Genomic DNA, 15020 nt, shown 5'->3' with positions numbered 1-15020 from the left:
TCCCCCGGTCCTTACGCACAAAAACCTGTGTCGGACCCATCCCAAAGGATTTGCTTACGTTGGTCAAAACCTTTCAGATCTCCATAAGTGTGGGCACATAGACACAGGGATAGAAACAGAAGATCACCCCCCTTTCTTTCTTTCTTTCTTTTTCTCTCTCTCTCTCTCTCTCTCTCTCACTCTCACACACAGACACACACACACACACACACTCACCAGGCTTCGGAGCCACTGAGCACCACCTCTCAGCGCGAGGCAGCAGGTCAGTGCGTTCCTTGTTGGTGACGGGGAACCTCTGCAGCAGGCTGCGCACCACGTGCTTGGAATTCTGGGAGAGGTGAAAGGTCATGATGGACTGGGGAATCTCAGAACCGTCCTTCTTGCTGATATGGAGGGTTCGGCTCGATCCCTTACTGAATATGAGACAATTAAAAAGTTAGTCAAATGTATTTGTTGTAAGACACTTTGGAATAAGGTGCTAAATGCCAAAAAATGTACAAATCGCGAGTGTTCATGCTTTTCTATGCTACTACTGATGACCTGATGTATCAGGGTCATGAAGGGTTATCCCATTTCATAGGGGACGATTTCAACCACTAGCCCTTGTAACTCTGTTCAGAGGGGTCAAGTCGAAAAGCGAGGGGCACTCGAAAAAAGAGGGGTAGGGGTAAAAAAAAAAAAAAAAAAAGGGATTGGGCCCATGTTGTCACGTTTGTTAGAGGGGTTGGTGAAGGCAAATACAGATCTGTGACCAGGCTGTATCCTAAAGCAGATTTATGCTGGTCCTTCATAATGTGCTTAAGTATATTACAGTGGAATGCAAGAAGTCTCATTGCTAATGGACAGGAATTTAAAAAATTTGTTGTAGACTTACAAAAGAAACCTAATGTAATATGTATACAGGAAACATGGTTGAGACCGCAATGGGATTTTGTAATACAGGGTTATGTAGGTATTCGGAATGATAGGAAGAATGGGAATGGTGGTGGTGTGGCTACATTTGTTAAAAATGGGACAATATTCAAAGTAATTAACTTGGGGAAAGAACATGAGTCAATAGTGGTGAAAATTTGGACAGGGAAAGATGAGTTTGTAATAGTGAACTATTATAATCCATGTAAAAGATTATGTCATGACACATTAGATATGGTGGGTGCACAAGCACAGGGTAAAGTGATATGGTGTGGGGACTTTAATGCACACAGTGCATTGTGGGGGGGTGAAAGAACAGATGCAAATGGTTTAATTATAGAGGAATTTATAGAGGATAAGGGATTGGTGTGTATGAATGATGGGAGAGGTACTAGATATAATAGTGCTCAAAATAAGGAGAGTGCAATAGATTTAACACTGGCTTCAATGGGAATTGCAGGTATCACAAATTGGGAAGTGTTAAGGGAGTCTACAGTGGGGAGTGATCATTACCCTATAAGTATTATGCTTGGAGTAGAAGTAAATCAAGAAGAGGACATTAAGATACCGAGATGGAAGTTGGATAAAGCTGACTGGGAGAACTTTCAGCAAATTAGTTGGGTCAAGGTTGAACCGTTACTTAGAGAGGAAATATTAGATGTGGATGAGTTTAATGAGAAGTTGGTGTCAGCCATTATAGAGTCAGTACAGGAAACAATACCGATGAGTAAAGGGTGTAAAGATAGGAAGAATGTACCTTGGTGGGATAAAGAGTGTTGGCAAGCAGTTAAGCATAGGAATAGTTCATTTAGACAGTTGAAAAAACATCATTCTCTGGAATCATTAATTCAATATAAAAGGGCACAAGCAGTAGTTAGGAAAACTATAAAAACAGCTAAACGGACATACTGGAGGAAATATTGTAATACGATAGGAAGGGAGACTAAGCTGTCTGATATATGGGGAATGATCCGAAGAATGAGTGGAATTAAAATGAATTATGTAATACCAGTGTTGACAGGTAGCAATAAATCAGCAGTCAGTAATAAAGATAAGGCAGAACTTCTGGCAGAAACACTCGTGAAAGTTCACAGTTCAGGTAATTTAACAGTAAATGCTAGACACCGTAGGGATACAATTCTTGCTCAGAATATAGATGTTAATGTAAAGAAGAGTGCAACAAGGGATAGTTTAGATTTACCTTTTACATTGCTTGAATTAAAAAGGGCTGTAAATGTGAGGAGGCAATCATCACCAGGGAAGGATGGTATTTGCTATAGTATGTTAGCTCATATGAAGGATCATGCATTATATGTAGTATTAAAGTTGTTTAATAAAGTGTGGGAATCAGGTAAAATTCCAAACAAATGGAAACACTCAATCATTGTACCTATTTTAAAACCAGGTAAAGACCCATCAGATCCATCAAGCTACAGACCAATAGCACTTACATCACAGTTAGGGAAAACTATGGAGCGAATGATCACAGAAAGGCTAACATACTATTTAGAAAGTAAAGAGTTGTTCTCTCCTTTTCAAAGTGGGTTCCGTAGAGGAAGAAATACTATGGATTCCATTTTACGTCTTGAGTCAGAAATTAGGAAAGCTCAAACTAACAAAGAAATGGTGTTAGCTGTCTTTTTCGATGTTGAGAAAGCTTATGATATGTTGTGGAAGGAAGGATTGCTAATCAAATTAAGTAAACTGGGGGTAGATGGTAGGTTATATAACTGGGTGTTAGATTTTCTTTTTGGCAGGACAATACAGATAAGGGTAGGGACAGAACATTCAAAGGAATACAGGGTTGAGAATGGGACTCCACAGGGGAGTGTTTGTAGTCCAGTATTATTCAATGTCATGATTAATGACATCTTTGAACAAATAGAAAAAGGAATAGGGAAGTCTTTGTATGCAGATGACGGGACCTTGTGGATAAGGGGGCGGAATCTGAGATACATAGAGAAGAAAATGCAGATTGCAATTGAGAAGGTGGAACAATGGGCAAATGAGTGGGGGTTCAAATTATCTATACCTAAAACACAGGTAATAGTTTTTTCTAAACGATCGAGAGAAGTGTCATTGAAATTATATGGGCATACTTTAGAACAGGTTCATGTAATTAGATTCCTTGGTGTTTTATTTGATGAAAAGTTGACCTGGAAACAGCACACGGATAAAGTAAAAGATAAATGTAAAAAGGTCAATAACCTGTTAAGATGCCTGTCAGGGAGAGATTGGGGAGCAAGCAGAGCAGCATTGTTTAATGTGTATCAGGCTTTGATGAGGGCTTCTCTAGATTATGGATGTTTAGGATACATGTCAGCAGCAGTAAGCCATCTTAAAAAGTTGGATGTGCAACAATCACAAGGACTTAGAATATGTAGTGGAGCTTTTAAAACATCCCCAGTAGCAGCAATACAAGTTGAAGTTGGGGAACAGCCACTGTGGATACGCAGAATTAAACTATTGTTAGCTTACTGGGTTAATCTCCAAGGTCAGAATAGTTCACATCCAACTAGGTCTATTGTACAAGATTGTTGGGAGCATAATAAGACACATTATATGAGTTTTGGATGGATAGGGAATACAATAGCAAAAAGGTACGATTTAGATAAATTACGGTATAGTCCAGTAATCCCGCACTCAATTATTCCACCCTGGTTATATGTGAATCCATTAGTAGATTTAGATATACAGCAAGAACTACGAAAGAAGTCCAAACATGCACATCCTGGGAATGTGGTACAAAACTATATTGGTCAGCACTATACAGGCAAGTTCTTAATTTTTACAGATGGCTCAAAAGACCCAGAGACAGGACGTACAGGAGCTGCAGTATTCTTCCCACAGTATAAAACAGGAATTAAAAAAAGAACCACTGATCATTTATCAGTGTACACAGTGGAGCTCCTAGCAATATTGACAGCATTAGAATGGTTGGTAGAGAATAGGGTTAGTAATGCACTCATTGCCTCTGACAGTTGGGCAGCACTGTCAAGTATCAGATCGTTGAAATCATGCAGACAGGATATTGTTTTCAAGATCCATCATTTAATTTATGTAATATATAGTATGGATATCACTGTTTGCTTTGTTTGGGTTCCTGCTCATGTAGGGGTAGAAGGAAATGAAGATGCGGATATATTAGCTAAGCAGTCACTTAAATCAGAATCAATAGAAATGGATATTCCACTTAGTAAAGCTGAGGTAAAATCAATCATTAACAAACACATGCAGGAACTATGGCAAGAAAACTGGAACAGAAATGAAACAGGAAGGCATTTGTTTAACATTCAAAAGAAAGTCGGAATAGGAAGTAGGATGGGCAGGAACCGGAAAGAAGAGACAGTGATATCCCGGCTCAGGATAGGTCATACTGGGTTGAATGACACACTTTACAGAATAGGAAAACACCCAAACGGCATTTGTGCACACTGCAATAACCCGGAATCTGTTCAGCATGTGCTGCTGGAATGTGGAAAATATGAAGAACAGAGAAAGCTCCTGAAAGCAGCAATTCAGAAAGCTAAGTTAAGGTTTACTGTAGGGAACTTACTTGGAAACACAGATACAGTAAATAACCAGGTAATTAAATATCTGAAAGAAACAGGATTGATAGGTAGGATTTAACCCTACCCCTCCCCACCATTTTGTTTATTTCTTTCATTTACATTTTCCCCCCTACCCCTCCCCACCATTTTGTTTATTTATTTCATTTACAATTTTCCACCTGTCAAGCTAACGTTCCACACAGTCCGGTAGGGGGTGGTAATGCGCCACACAGTCCAGTAGGTGGCGGTAATGCACCTTAAGCTGGTTGCCAACCGCCAATCAAATAAAAAGAAGAAGAAGAAGATGACAACAAACAAACAAACAAAGTAGATAATTGGAAAACAAGGTGAGCAAAGGTAGGGGTGCCACTTCTACTTTCGTCGTCCCCAAATATTGATTAGAACACGTCTGTGATTTACAATGAATAATTCGAATAATTATGTGAATTACTATGTATGTATTGTATTAATTTAAACGTATAATTGTACATTAAACGTTAGCACGCTAGCCTTACCAATGAGTTCCAGTCGGAGAGTGGCAGGCAAGGAGTGATTATATGGGTTGTGTGCTCTGCCATTTCAACCATTCAGATTGCTAACATGATGTAGCAATGAACTAGCCAAGTCAGTAAGGCTGCGTTCGTAAATACGCTCTGGAAATCTGATCAGCACTCATGGTGTGCCTCTTGTCCAATCTAATTACTTGATCCCTTTATGACGTTAACCCAGTGTGCGCTCCGGCGCTCTCAGAGCGAATTTACGAACGCAGCCTTAGTTTGTGCATTGGTTAGGCTACTACGTTTTCCATTATTTAGCTGCTTATTCACAACATTTTGGTAAGCTCCACAGCCAACTAGCTAAGCTAACAGTAGTAACTTGTCTGTTTCTCTTCCCACTCAGCAATGTGATCATTTACAGAACATTCCCAACAGTTTCTGAAAATGAAAGACCTCAATGCTAAACAAAACAAACCAATGAAGAAATCTCTTAGAGGAAATGCCACAGGCTGCAATATGTTGGGGATCGGGAATATGTCAAAGTGGTAAGTCATGTGTTTAATCCATGACGTTTAGTTTACTCATGCCAATGTTTGATAACCTCCAGGGGATTACTTCGGTGTACATTTACATTTTAGCAGTGGCGGGCGGTGCATTTCACACCTAGGCCTTCAGTGATGTCCGACACATTCCTACCTGAATTATTCTACCTCTTAATACCATCGTTATGACGCCATGGCTCTAGAAACTAGACAGAAACACAGTATAACCGGGCGTTGCATCACCTTAACATAGTCAGACAAGTACAACAGAGTTATATTAATATTTCCGAAGCATTTTTAATCAATAAATCCGCATTTACAATGAAGAGTGTTAAACTAACATCTTTAAGATCGCTACATTACCCACGTCTGTCGTCTCGTCCACCATAATAGCGACAAAGGGTGCCTTTTTAATCTCCATTTTGATCTCTTCTCCCATCACTTAAGCAATAGCAAAAATCAGGTCGTTTTGTATTTTGCCTGACGTCCCAGTAAACACTTTGTTTGTGGACAGGTGGTAATGTAAATCTGGGTTGTTTTCAGCCAGAAAAGAAATAAGCTCAACGTAGTTTCCTCTGTTTGTGGACTCGGTGCTTTCATCGTGTCCCCTAAATGATAGTTATTGTTTACCCAAAAACAGGACACAATCGATCAGTATTATCGATCAGTCAACGAAAGCTTTCGTTGTGATGCTCCGTTTCCCTGCGCACTTTCAAAAGTTTCACATCTACCGGCATATACGCATCTCAATAGTGAATATCAATAGTGCGTATCAATAGTGCGTATCAATAGTGCGTATCCAATCAAAAGACGTGCTGGGTGCTGACATCATTGAGCCTTCCAGCAGGCGCCGTTGTTGCTTTTGCTCGCATCTACGTAGGTTTACTAGGAACGCCACAGGTTTTCTCGTTCCAACGTTAAGTTACAGGTCGAATCCGCGGCACCGCTTAACGTGCAGGCAGGCAGATTTTGGAGCCCCCTAGCAACACATTTTGATTGGATAAAAGCTCTAACATAAAGGCCAGCCCTCCAAATCTCAATCGGAGACTGGAAGCAGCGCAACCAAGAGGAAATCTATGAAATGAAGAGAATAGACTATGGGGAATCATTAATACATATTTGTGGAAAAAATATATTAAAATAAAATATTCTGATGATGTTTAGGCCAGCAGAGAAGGCCTTGCTGGCCCTGACGGCACACCACTGCATTTTAGACATTTAGCAGCCGCCTTGTCTCAAAGTGACTTAGTTACAACAAGTACATTTGTACATTGTCTAAAGTAAGTGAATCATCAGTCATGTCATTACAGTAGAGAAACTGTACATAGGAGTAGTACTGTACATGTGGACACAGCTGATGATGATTATTTCACCAGCAATCCCTGTGACATCAAGATCCGAATACCAAGGAAGATGCGCATGACAGATTCGGTACTTTGGAGAAACTCTTTAATAACAGTAATTAATATGCACTGTAGCAGTGTTTGTCAATTGAATGCATGACTGGAATCTGGGGGGACTGCTGATCAAATTGTTTACTCAATGAACGTGATTCACATATCAATATGTGAACTTTTTCATTTCTGTTTGAAGCACTGCATTGTGGGTGATTGTTTATTTCAATGAACATCTTTCATCACTGTCTCTGTCGTGTGGCTTATTTCATTTGATTCAATTGTTTTCCTTTTGACAGCTTGGAAATCTGGTGTTCAAAAAACCCTCCTCCTCCAAACAGAGTAAAAGCAAGGCAGCTATTCCATCCTCTCCTCCTCCTCCTCCTAAGAAGAGAGGAGGAGTTGTAGGAGCTGTCAGGTTGGACTGTAGGTTTGCCAGAATAGGGACACTGAGGAGGAATATCACAGAGCCTGTCACTGTGAGTTCCCACTTTACATAATAGTATCTCCGTGTACTGTGTTAGACACGCCAGGGGGGTATTCCATCAACATCGCTAAAGGAAAATCCAGGTGTATTTTGCTGAAACTTGCGAGACTTATCAAAAATAAACCTGTATTTTTCTTTAGCGACGTTGATGGAATACCCCCCAGATGTACCGGTATGTTATGTTTCCGATTTCCCATTTAGATGATACAGATATTGTTTTATTGCATTGACTCAATGACTTTTTCTTTCCTCAGTTTACAACAGAATACATTCACATTGATGACCAAGGTAAGAATAGGAACATGAGGTGAGTTAGGTATACTATACCTACCTGCAGTATGCAAAGGCTCTTGAGATGTTTCTGTCCCTAAATATCATGTCATGTAATAATAATAATAACTTCGATTTCTATAGCACCTTTCAAAAACCCAAGGACACTTTACAATTCTAAAGGGGAATGGTCAGACAGACAAAACAGAAAACAAACAAAGCAAAACAGTGACTAGGGGCCAAAGGCCTTGGTGAACAGATGGGTTTTAAGGGCTGATTTGAAGGAGTCCAGGGTGGGGGCGTTGCGGATCATTGTGGGGAGGGAGTTCCAGAGGGTAGGTGCAGCCATGCTGAACTCTCTGATGTATTATTGCACAATATTCTATGACTTATATGGGATGTCTTCTTCAGGGGAGGCTGGTGGAGGTAGAAATGGGGAGGCTTGGTGGAGGTAGAAATGGGAGGACAGGCTCATTGTAATGCATGGAGTGGAATGAGGAACACGTGTTTGATACCATTCCTCACTCCATTCCATGCTTTACGATAGACCCATCCTCCGATTTCTACCTCCACTAGCCTCCCCTGGTCTTCTTGTATGTGCTTAGTCGCCACGCATGATTTCACTGAATGGGATGGAAGTGAATTGAAATGAAATGAAATGATTGGTTTAATCCATTGGTGTCAGTGCGTCTCCCGGCCTCTGCTCTGACCAGCTGCGAGCAGTGCTTCGGCGAGAGTACGGCCTCCCTCTACCTCAAGACCACCCAGTGGGAGTGTCACCGTCTGCGCCTCCTGCTGGGGATGAGCCGCACCCTGGGGGGCTTCTGGTACGACAGCAAGGCTCTAAGTAGGTCACCCAGAGCACACACACACACACACACACACACACACACACACACAACAGCTACCTGTACAGCAGGCGAGGCTGGTGGAGGTAGAAATCAGAGGACGGCCTCACTGTCTGGAATGGAATGAGGAATGGCAAATCCAACACACCATTCCTTGCATTACAGTAACTCATCCTCCGATTTCTGCCTCCACCAGCCTCCCTTGTTGTACTGTACAGTAGACTTTACCTTCCATAGGCTGAGGTTCCTGACTTGACACACGCATGGAGTGCATATATCAAGTCAATAATAGTTCTGCTGTGTCAGGATATTAAAAATAAACTCAGTTTAGCTTTGCTGTCCTTATTTAAGATGGGTCTTTGTTTTGTTGACTTTTCACAGGTCTCGGTGAGAACTATATCATCTTGGTGTGTACGACGGCGCTATCGGAACTGGTCCAATCTCAGCTCAATAAAATCTTGGCTGAGATCGGCAGGGCGAACTCTGTGGTGGACTTCACAAGAAGCCTGCCGTTCGCGACTGATCTAGATGCATCGTCCTCAGTCCCCAAATGTCCTCGAAATGTGGTGAGTCGTTTAGTTGAACTTGTATGAAGGTAACAAATTGTTCGTTGTTGAGGTTAGGAGTGCTGTATTCTGTCATCGATCCCCACCAGCCTTCTCTGATCACCACATCACAGTTCTGGTTATGTAATGTGTCCTCTCTCTGTCTTTATCTTGGCAGAAGGTCTCCAAGACCTTTCCGTACGCTTCTGGAACTCCTCGGCCTTCTGACGCCTTTCAGCAGGAGTTCGTAAACACTATTCTCTGTCCCCCTGTGCCCCACAAGAGGCCTGGCAGCTCTCGCCCTACACCCCCCCAGAGTCCCCTGTACCCCTGTAGGTCCTCTCAGACCCCTGAGAGGTGTCAGTGGAAGGTCTCCGAGATCTCCAGTCAGTATCTACGCACACAAACCCCGCCCCCTCAGCTCTCTCCGCCAACACGTATCTTTGACAGTAATGAAGATGATGATGATGATGATGACGATGACGACGACGACGTAGTGGAGGCCAAAGATGACTTGGTGGTAGCCATCGATGATGACGTAGTTGAGGCGTTCGCTGGGCCGGTCCAGAGGTGTGGGTGAACTTCATTGTGATGATAATGATGGAGATACAAACAGACTGGATTTATATAGAAATGTATATAGAACTGGTTGATAACCAGATGCTCAAAAAACTATTTGTATTGTCTGTGGTGGTGGCCGGGGGGGTGGTCAGGGGCGGGGGTCAATGTTGAAGCTCCATTGGTGTTGGTGTTGTGAATACTGCAATGAATCAAATAATCAAACATTATTTATATATCACGTGTCATACAAAAGTGTAGTTCAAACAGTTCAGTGCAAAATCCGTTGTTTTGTTTGACTCTGTCATGATGGGTCATGTGACCAGGCTGATCCTGTACCCGCCTCCCCCGGCCAGAGGAAGTATATCTGTCACCAATGAAGACCTCCACTGCCTCAGCCAGGGAGAGTTCCTCAACGATGTCATCATCGACTTTTACTTGAAGTGAGTGAAGCAACCTTGCTTCCCTTGAACAGGCAGTGGAGGCTGACAGAGAGAAATCAGAGGACGAGCTCATTGTAACAGATGGAATGAGGAACGGTATCAATCACCCATGTTTGCGGTAGCATTTCTCATTCCATTCCATGCATTACAATGAGCCCGTCCTCTGATTTCCCCCACCGCCGGCCTCCCTTGGGTTCACGGTCCTGTATGGTCGCTTTGGATAAAAGTGTCTGCTAAACGGTCTAAATATGTGTAGTTGATAATCCCCAAAAACATGCCATTCCTGTGGTGTTTTGCATTGCTCAGCGTGGCTCTTTATGGTTCATGAAGGTACTTGGTCCTGGCAGAGCTAAAGGAAGAGGACGCTAGCAGGACTCACATTTTCAGCTCCTTCTTCTACAAGCGGCTCACTCAGACAGAGCAGGAAACAAGCCCAGGAAAGGAGGGCCTATCGTAAGCACGGGACATCCTGACTGTCATACACGCTCAGCTGTGCTGTACATTAATTTCATGCCATGTGTAACGTGCTGTAGTGTATTGCCAGGGATTGCAGAAGTTGTAAAAGATGCAATTATTACAGAGTCCGCGTGGAATATGTGACACATTCTAGTGTTTTGGTCCGCATGGCGGCAACCAATCAAAATGTTGGGACTTTTATTTTGAAACACGGAAATACATTACAACGTTGGTGAGAATCACAACACAAACTCGCTAGTCAAGCCAAAGTACTGCAACGCAATGGATTCTGTGAGTAATCCCCTCTGCTACCTATAACCTTACTTTACATTGTTAGCAGGCTCATAAAACAAGCTGTGTTAGTTGACTAGCGATGCGTCATTGAGTTTCAACAACGCGGAAATGTATTAACTTTTTTCGAAAGAAAAGTCAGAACGTTAAATCGAATGCCGACATGCGGACCAAAACACTAGAACGTGTCACATATTCTGTTGGTTTTGTGCAAAAACTCCCGACTGCATTCCAGTGCGAAGAGACGGCGGCACCGGCTGGTCAGAACATGGACCAGGAACGTGGACCTGTTCCAGAAGGACTTCATCTTTGTCCCCATTAATAAATCGTGAGTCCTCCCCCCTTCCTGTACTCTCACAGTTGGTCAGAACATGGGGGATGTGACACAATGCAAAGCATATGTTGTGTCATAAATCATTGTGAGACTTTTTCGGGTAAGAGTAATCTCTGAATTTCGGTTTCCCTTTCGTACGTTTACTTGAGTTGCCTCCTCTTTCCTACCTCTCCTCCTCCTGTCCTTGTTGAAACCCTCTCGTCTCCTCCAGGGCTCACTGGTTCCTGGCAGTCCTCTGCTTCCCTGGCCTAGAGGATCCCCAGTCTGTCCCTGACCCTTCCTGCTGCACGGAGGCCCCACCCCCATCAACACCCTCAGCCCTATACCTAAACATACATTCTGAGGTAATATCTCTCTGAAAAGTAAACGTTTAATCGCAGGCAAGACTCCATAGGTGGAATATAACTTCACTCCATCTCTTTAAGATGTCGTCATCAAGGCCCAGTTGTTCAGAACTTTTAATCTGGATCAGAATGATCCTGATTCTTTTTTGTTATCCAGGATCAGATCGAGCTGGCTGATTTGCCCTATACGACTCGGAATCAGCCAGATACATTGCCTGATTCTGATCCAGATTAAAAGTTTTGAACCACTGCGCCCAAGACCTCAAAATGGTTGATTCTACTAACCTACTAACACTGATTCCAAACCCTCTCTCTCTCTCTCTCTCTCTCTTTTTTTTTCAAGGACAAGTTGAATGAAGATGAACAGCAGGACAGTAGTGAGATCTTGTCCAAACCTACAACCTATAAACAGTGAGTCCTACTACCTCGGTTCACCGTCACCATCTAACAGGCTCAGAGAAGTGTAGTTTGATCTCTCTCGTCTCTTGGTGCTGTGTTGTTCGCTTTACTGTCACTAGATGGCACCACAGTAATTCACTCTGAATTTCTAGGAGCCTACTTCATGGAAAAGTGAAAGGAATATTGTAGAAAGGCTTCAATGACTGTTAATCGTATCCAATCCTATTTACCTGAAACAGACCCTGTATCCTGATCATGGACTCCCTGGGTGGCCACGCTAGAAATCGGGTGGTGAAGACCCTGCAAGAGTAAGACATTTACCTTCTGTTCATTTGTTAGTTAGCAGGTCATTTTCTTTAACTCATCAACTGCCAAAGAATTCCGGAACACTCACCACCTAGAGTGCGAAGTGTTTTATTATAATATAATAAAACGCCGCCATCCACCTCCGGCGTATTATGTGATATTAACCTAGCAACTATACTTTGATTGGCTACAAAATGAAGCATCATAATTTATGCATTTTTTGGTGAATAACGTTGCCCGTGGTGCTCTTTATTCACCAAAATGAATAAAAGAGTGTTGACAGTTTGGGCGACTTTATTATTCACCCATGCCACTGAAGGAGTTAACACTACAACACCCGTGCCTATTACCTACCCTTTTTAGAATGTAAATCTGCTATTTACACACAGAGATCACTAGATGGCACTTCTTTTTTTAGCCTGCCCTACACGGAAAAACTGCAAAACAGCTTTATACTATCTTATCCTGAAGTGATTTAGAAAGTGTAAGGATGCTGGGTGGTAGAACGCACATATCTAGGAAAAGTCATGAAAGGAGGGTCCTGAAATTTGATCGAGTGCAAAGATAGATTTTTTTTTTTACTCACAGGGGTCACCGTGAACTCTCATGGCTCTTCTAGTGTGATATGAAAACCCTGAATTGTGTTAATTCTCTTCAGATACTTGGAGGTGGAGTGGGAGGAGAGGAAAGGCACCCAGAGGAGTTTCTCCATGAGAGGCTCCAACCCACGGGTCCCTCAGCAGAACAACTACAGCGACTGTGGCGTCTACCTGCTCCAATACGTGGAGAGCTTCTTTCAGGTCGGGGTAGACAGTCTATCTGCTCCAATACGTGGAGAGCTTCTTTCAGGTCGGGGTAGACAGTCTATCTGCTCCAATACGTGGAGAGCTTCTTTCAGGCCGGGGTAGACAGTCTATCTGCTCCAATACGTGGAGAGCTTCTTTCAGGTCGGGGTAGACAGTCTATCTGCTCCAATACGTGGAGAGCTTCTTTCAGGTCGGGGTAGACAGTCTATCTGCTCCAATACGTGGAGAGCTTCTTTCAGGTCGGGGTAGACAGTCTACCTGCTCCAATACGTGGAGAGCTTCTTTCAGGTCGGGGTAGACAGTCTATCTGCTCCAATACGTGGAGAGCTTCTTTCAGGTCGGGGTAGACAGTCTATCTGCTCCAATACGTGGAGAGCTTCTTTCAGGTCGGGGTAGACAGTCTATCTGCTCCAATACGTGGAGAGCTTCTTTCAGGTCGGGGTAGACAGTCTATCTGCTCCAATACGTGGAGAGCTTCTTTCAGGTCGGGGTAGACAGTCTATCTGCTCCAATACGTGGAGAGCTTCTTTCAGGTCGGGGTAGACAGTCTATCTGCTCCAATACGTGGAGAGCTTCTTTCAGGTCGGGGTAGACAGTCCAAGATCAGTTCTGATCATTATACGCAATGTTTCACATTTATAATAATAATAATAATATCTTAGATTTATATAGCGCCTTTCTCAAACCCAAGGACGCTTAACACATTTCATAGACAGACAGACAGACAGAACAGAAAAACAAAGCAAATAAACAAAGACAACGAGAGTGAAAAACTAGACTAGAGGCCAAAGGCCTTAGAGCAGTGGTCTTCAACCGGGGGTCCGCGACCCCTAGGGGGTCCGCAGAGGTACTGCAGGGGGTCCGCCAATTTGTCATAATAATTGACATTTTTCACCAAAATAATCAGTGAGAATTACAAAATATAACAAAAATGATATTGAGTAAAGTACAAGCATTAATAGGCAATAATAAGCTACCTTTGACAAAAAAACTATTTACAAAATAAATGATGCCCATGATTCTAGAGTCTCACATAACGTCAGCTGAAAAAAAAAAAAAAACACACCTGTCTAGCAAGCTAGGTGTTGGCTAAAACGCTGCAGTTCGGTCTTCATTGCGAAATTAACGTTAATTAATAACTAGCATAACGTTACTAATTTAGTTAGTTTGATAATAACAAACCCGCCTCTTTGCTTCTCTATGCGCCGCTATAACGCGCTCCTTTACCATTCCGAGGTCAGATGGCTTTCCCGTGGATCAGTATTGGCGCGCGTCTTTGAATTACATACAGCTATCCACGAGATTCTGCTACCGCGCGGAGCTGGCTGCGCATTGTGCCCTCGCCTGACGTGAAATGCGCAATTGTTGATCACTTGGAGGCTCTCGAAAGTCAATTTGAGAAGTACTTTTCTGAGACTAAGTCTTGGAGAAAGCACAAGACATGGATACGGTTTCCATGCAAAGACAATGCATCCGACGGCTCAAACCTGACAGCCGCTGAGGAAGATCAGCTGATCGACCTAACCACAGACAGTACACACAAGAATGTGTACGAGTCACAGCCTCTCACCCAGTTCTCGATGAGCCTCTTGCCTTTTGCAACAACTTATCTTTGTGAAAGTGGATTCTCCTCCCTCACCTACCTGAAGAGCAAATACTGTTCCAGACAGCAGTCTGAGGATGACATGATGCTCTGCCTGACAACCTCCATCTCCCCCAGAATAGACAAGCTGTGTACCACCAACCAGGGCCAGTCATCTCACTGAGGTAGGCATACCTGGCTTCCTGAAGCTAAAAGTTTCATTGTTGAAAAATAATAATAATAGAAAATATAAGCCTCATCAACAACAACAACAACAACAATAATAATAATAACCAATCATAATTATGCATGAACGTTTTATCAATCATAAACACATATAGGCTAATAACCCAGTATATTAGTAATAACCCAGTATATAAATAGGTTAATACGGTGAAAGAAAAGGCGAATGAAGTAAATATACAAGTTATTATAGGCTTTAAAATGTGAGACAT

The 15020-nt window shown here is 42.7% G+C and overlaps 1 pseudogene across 1 annotated transcript in view; it reads right to left on the bottom strand.

Annotated features, from left to right (window-relative positions):
• The window catches only part of LOC308150499 (3'-5' RNA helicase YTHDC2-like), a 106201-nt pseudogene that overhangs the window by 28647 nt on the left and 62534 nt on the right, over positions 1-15020 (bottom strand). The window contains exon 3 of the transcript in view: positions 211-413. The product of the transcript in view is annotated as a 3'-5' RNA helicase YTHDC2-like (transcript). The remainder of the gene's footprint in view (positions 1-210; positions 414-15020) is intronic.

Source organism: Nansenia antarctica (genome assembly GCF_963989245.1).
Source record: "Nansenia antarctica genome assembly, chromosome: 2".
Taxonomy (NCBI): Eukaryota; Metazoa; Chordata; class Actinopteri; order Argentiniformes; family Microstomatidae; genus Nansenia; species Nansenia antarctica.
Note: the sequence above shows the minus strand (reverse complement) of the source record. Positions and strands in the feature narration are given on the sequence as shown.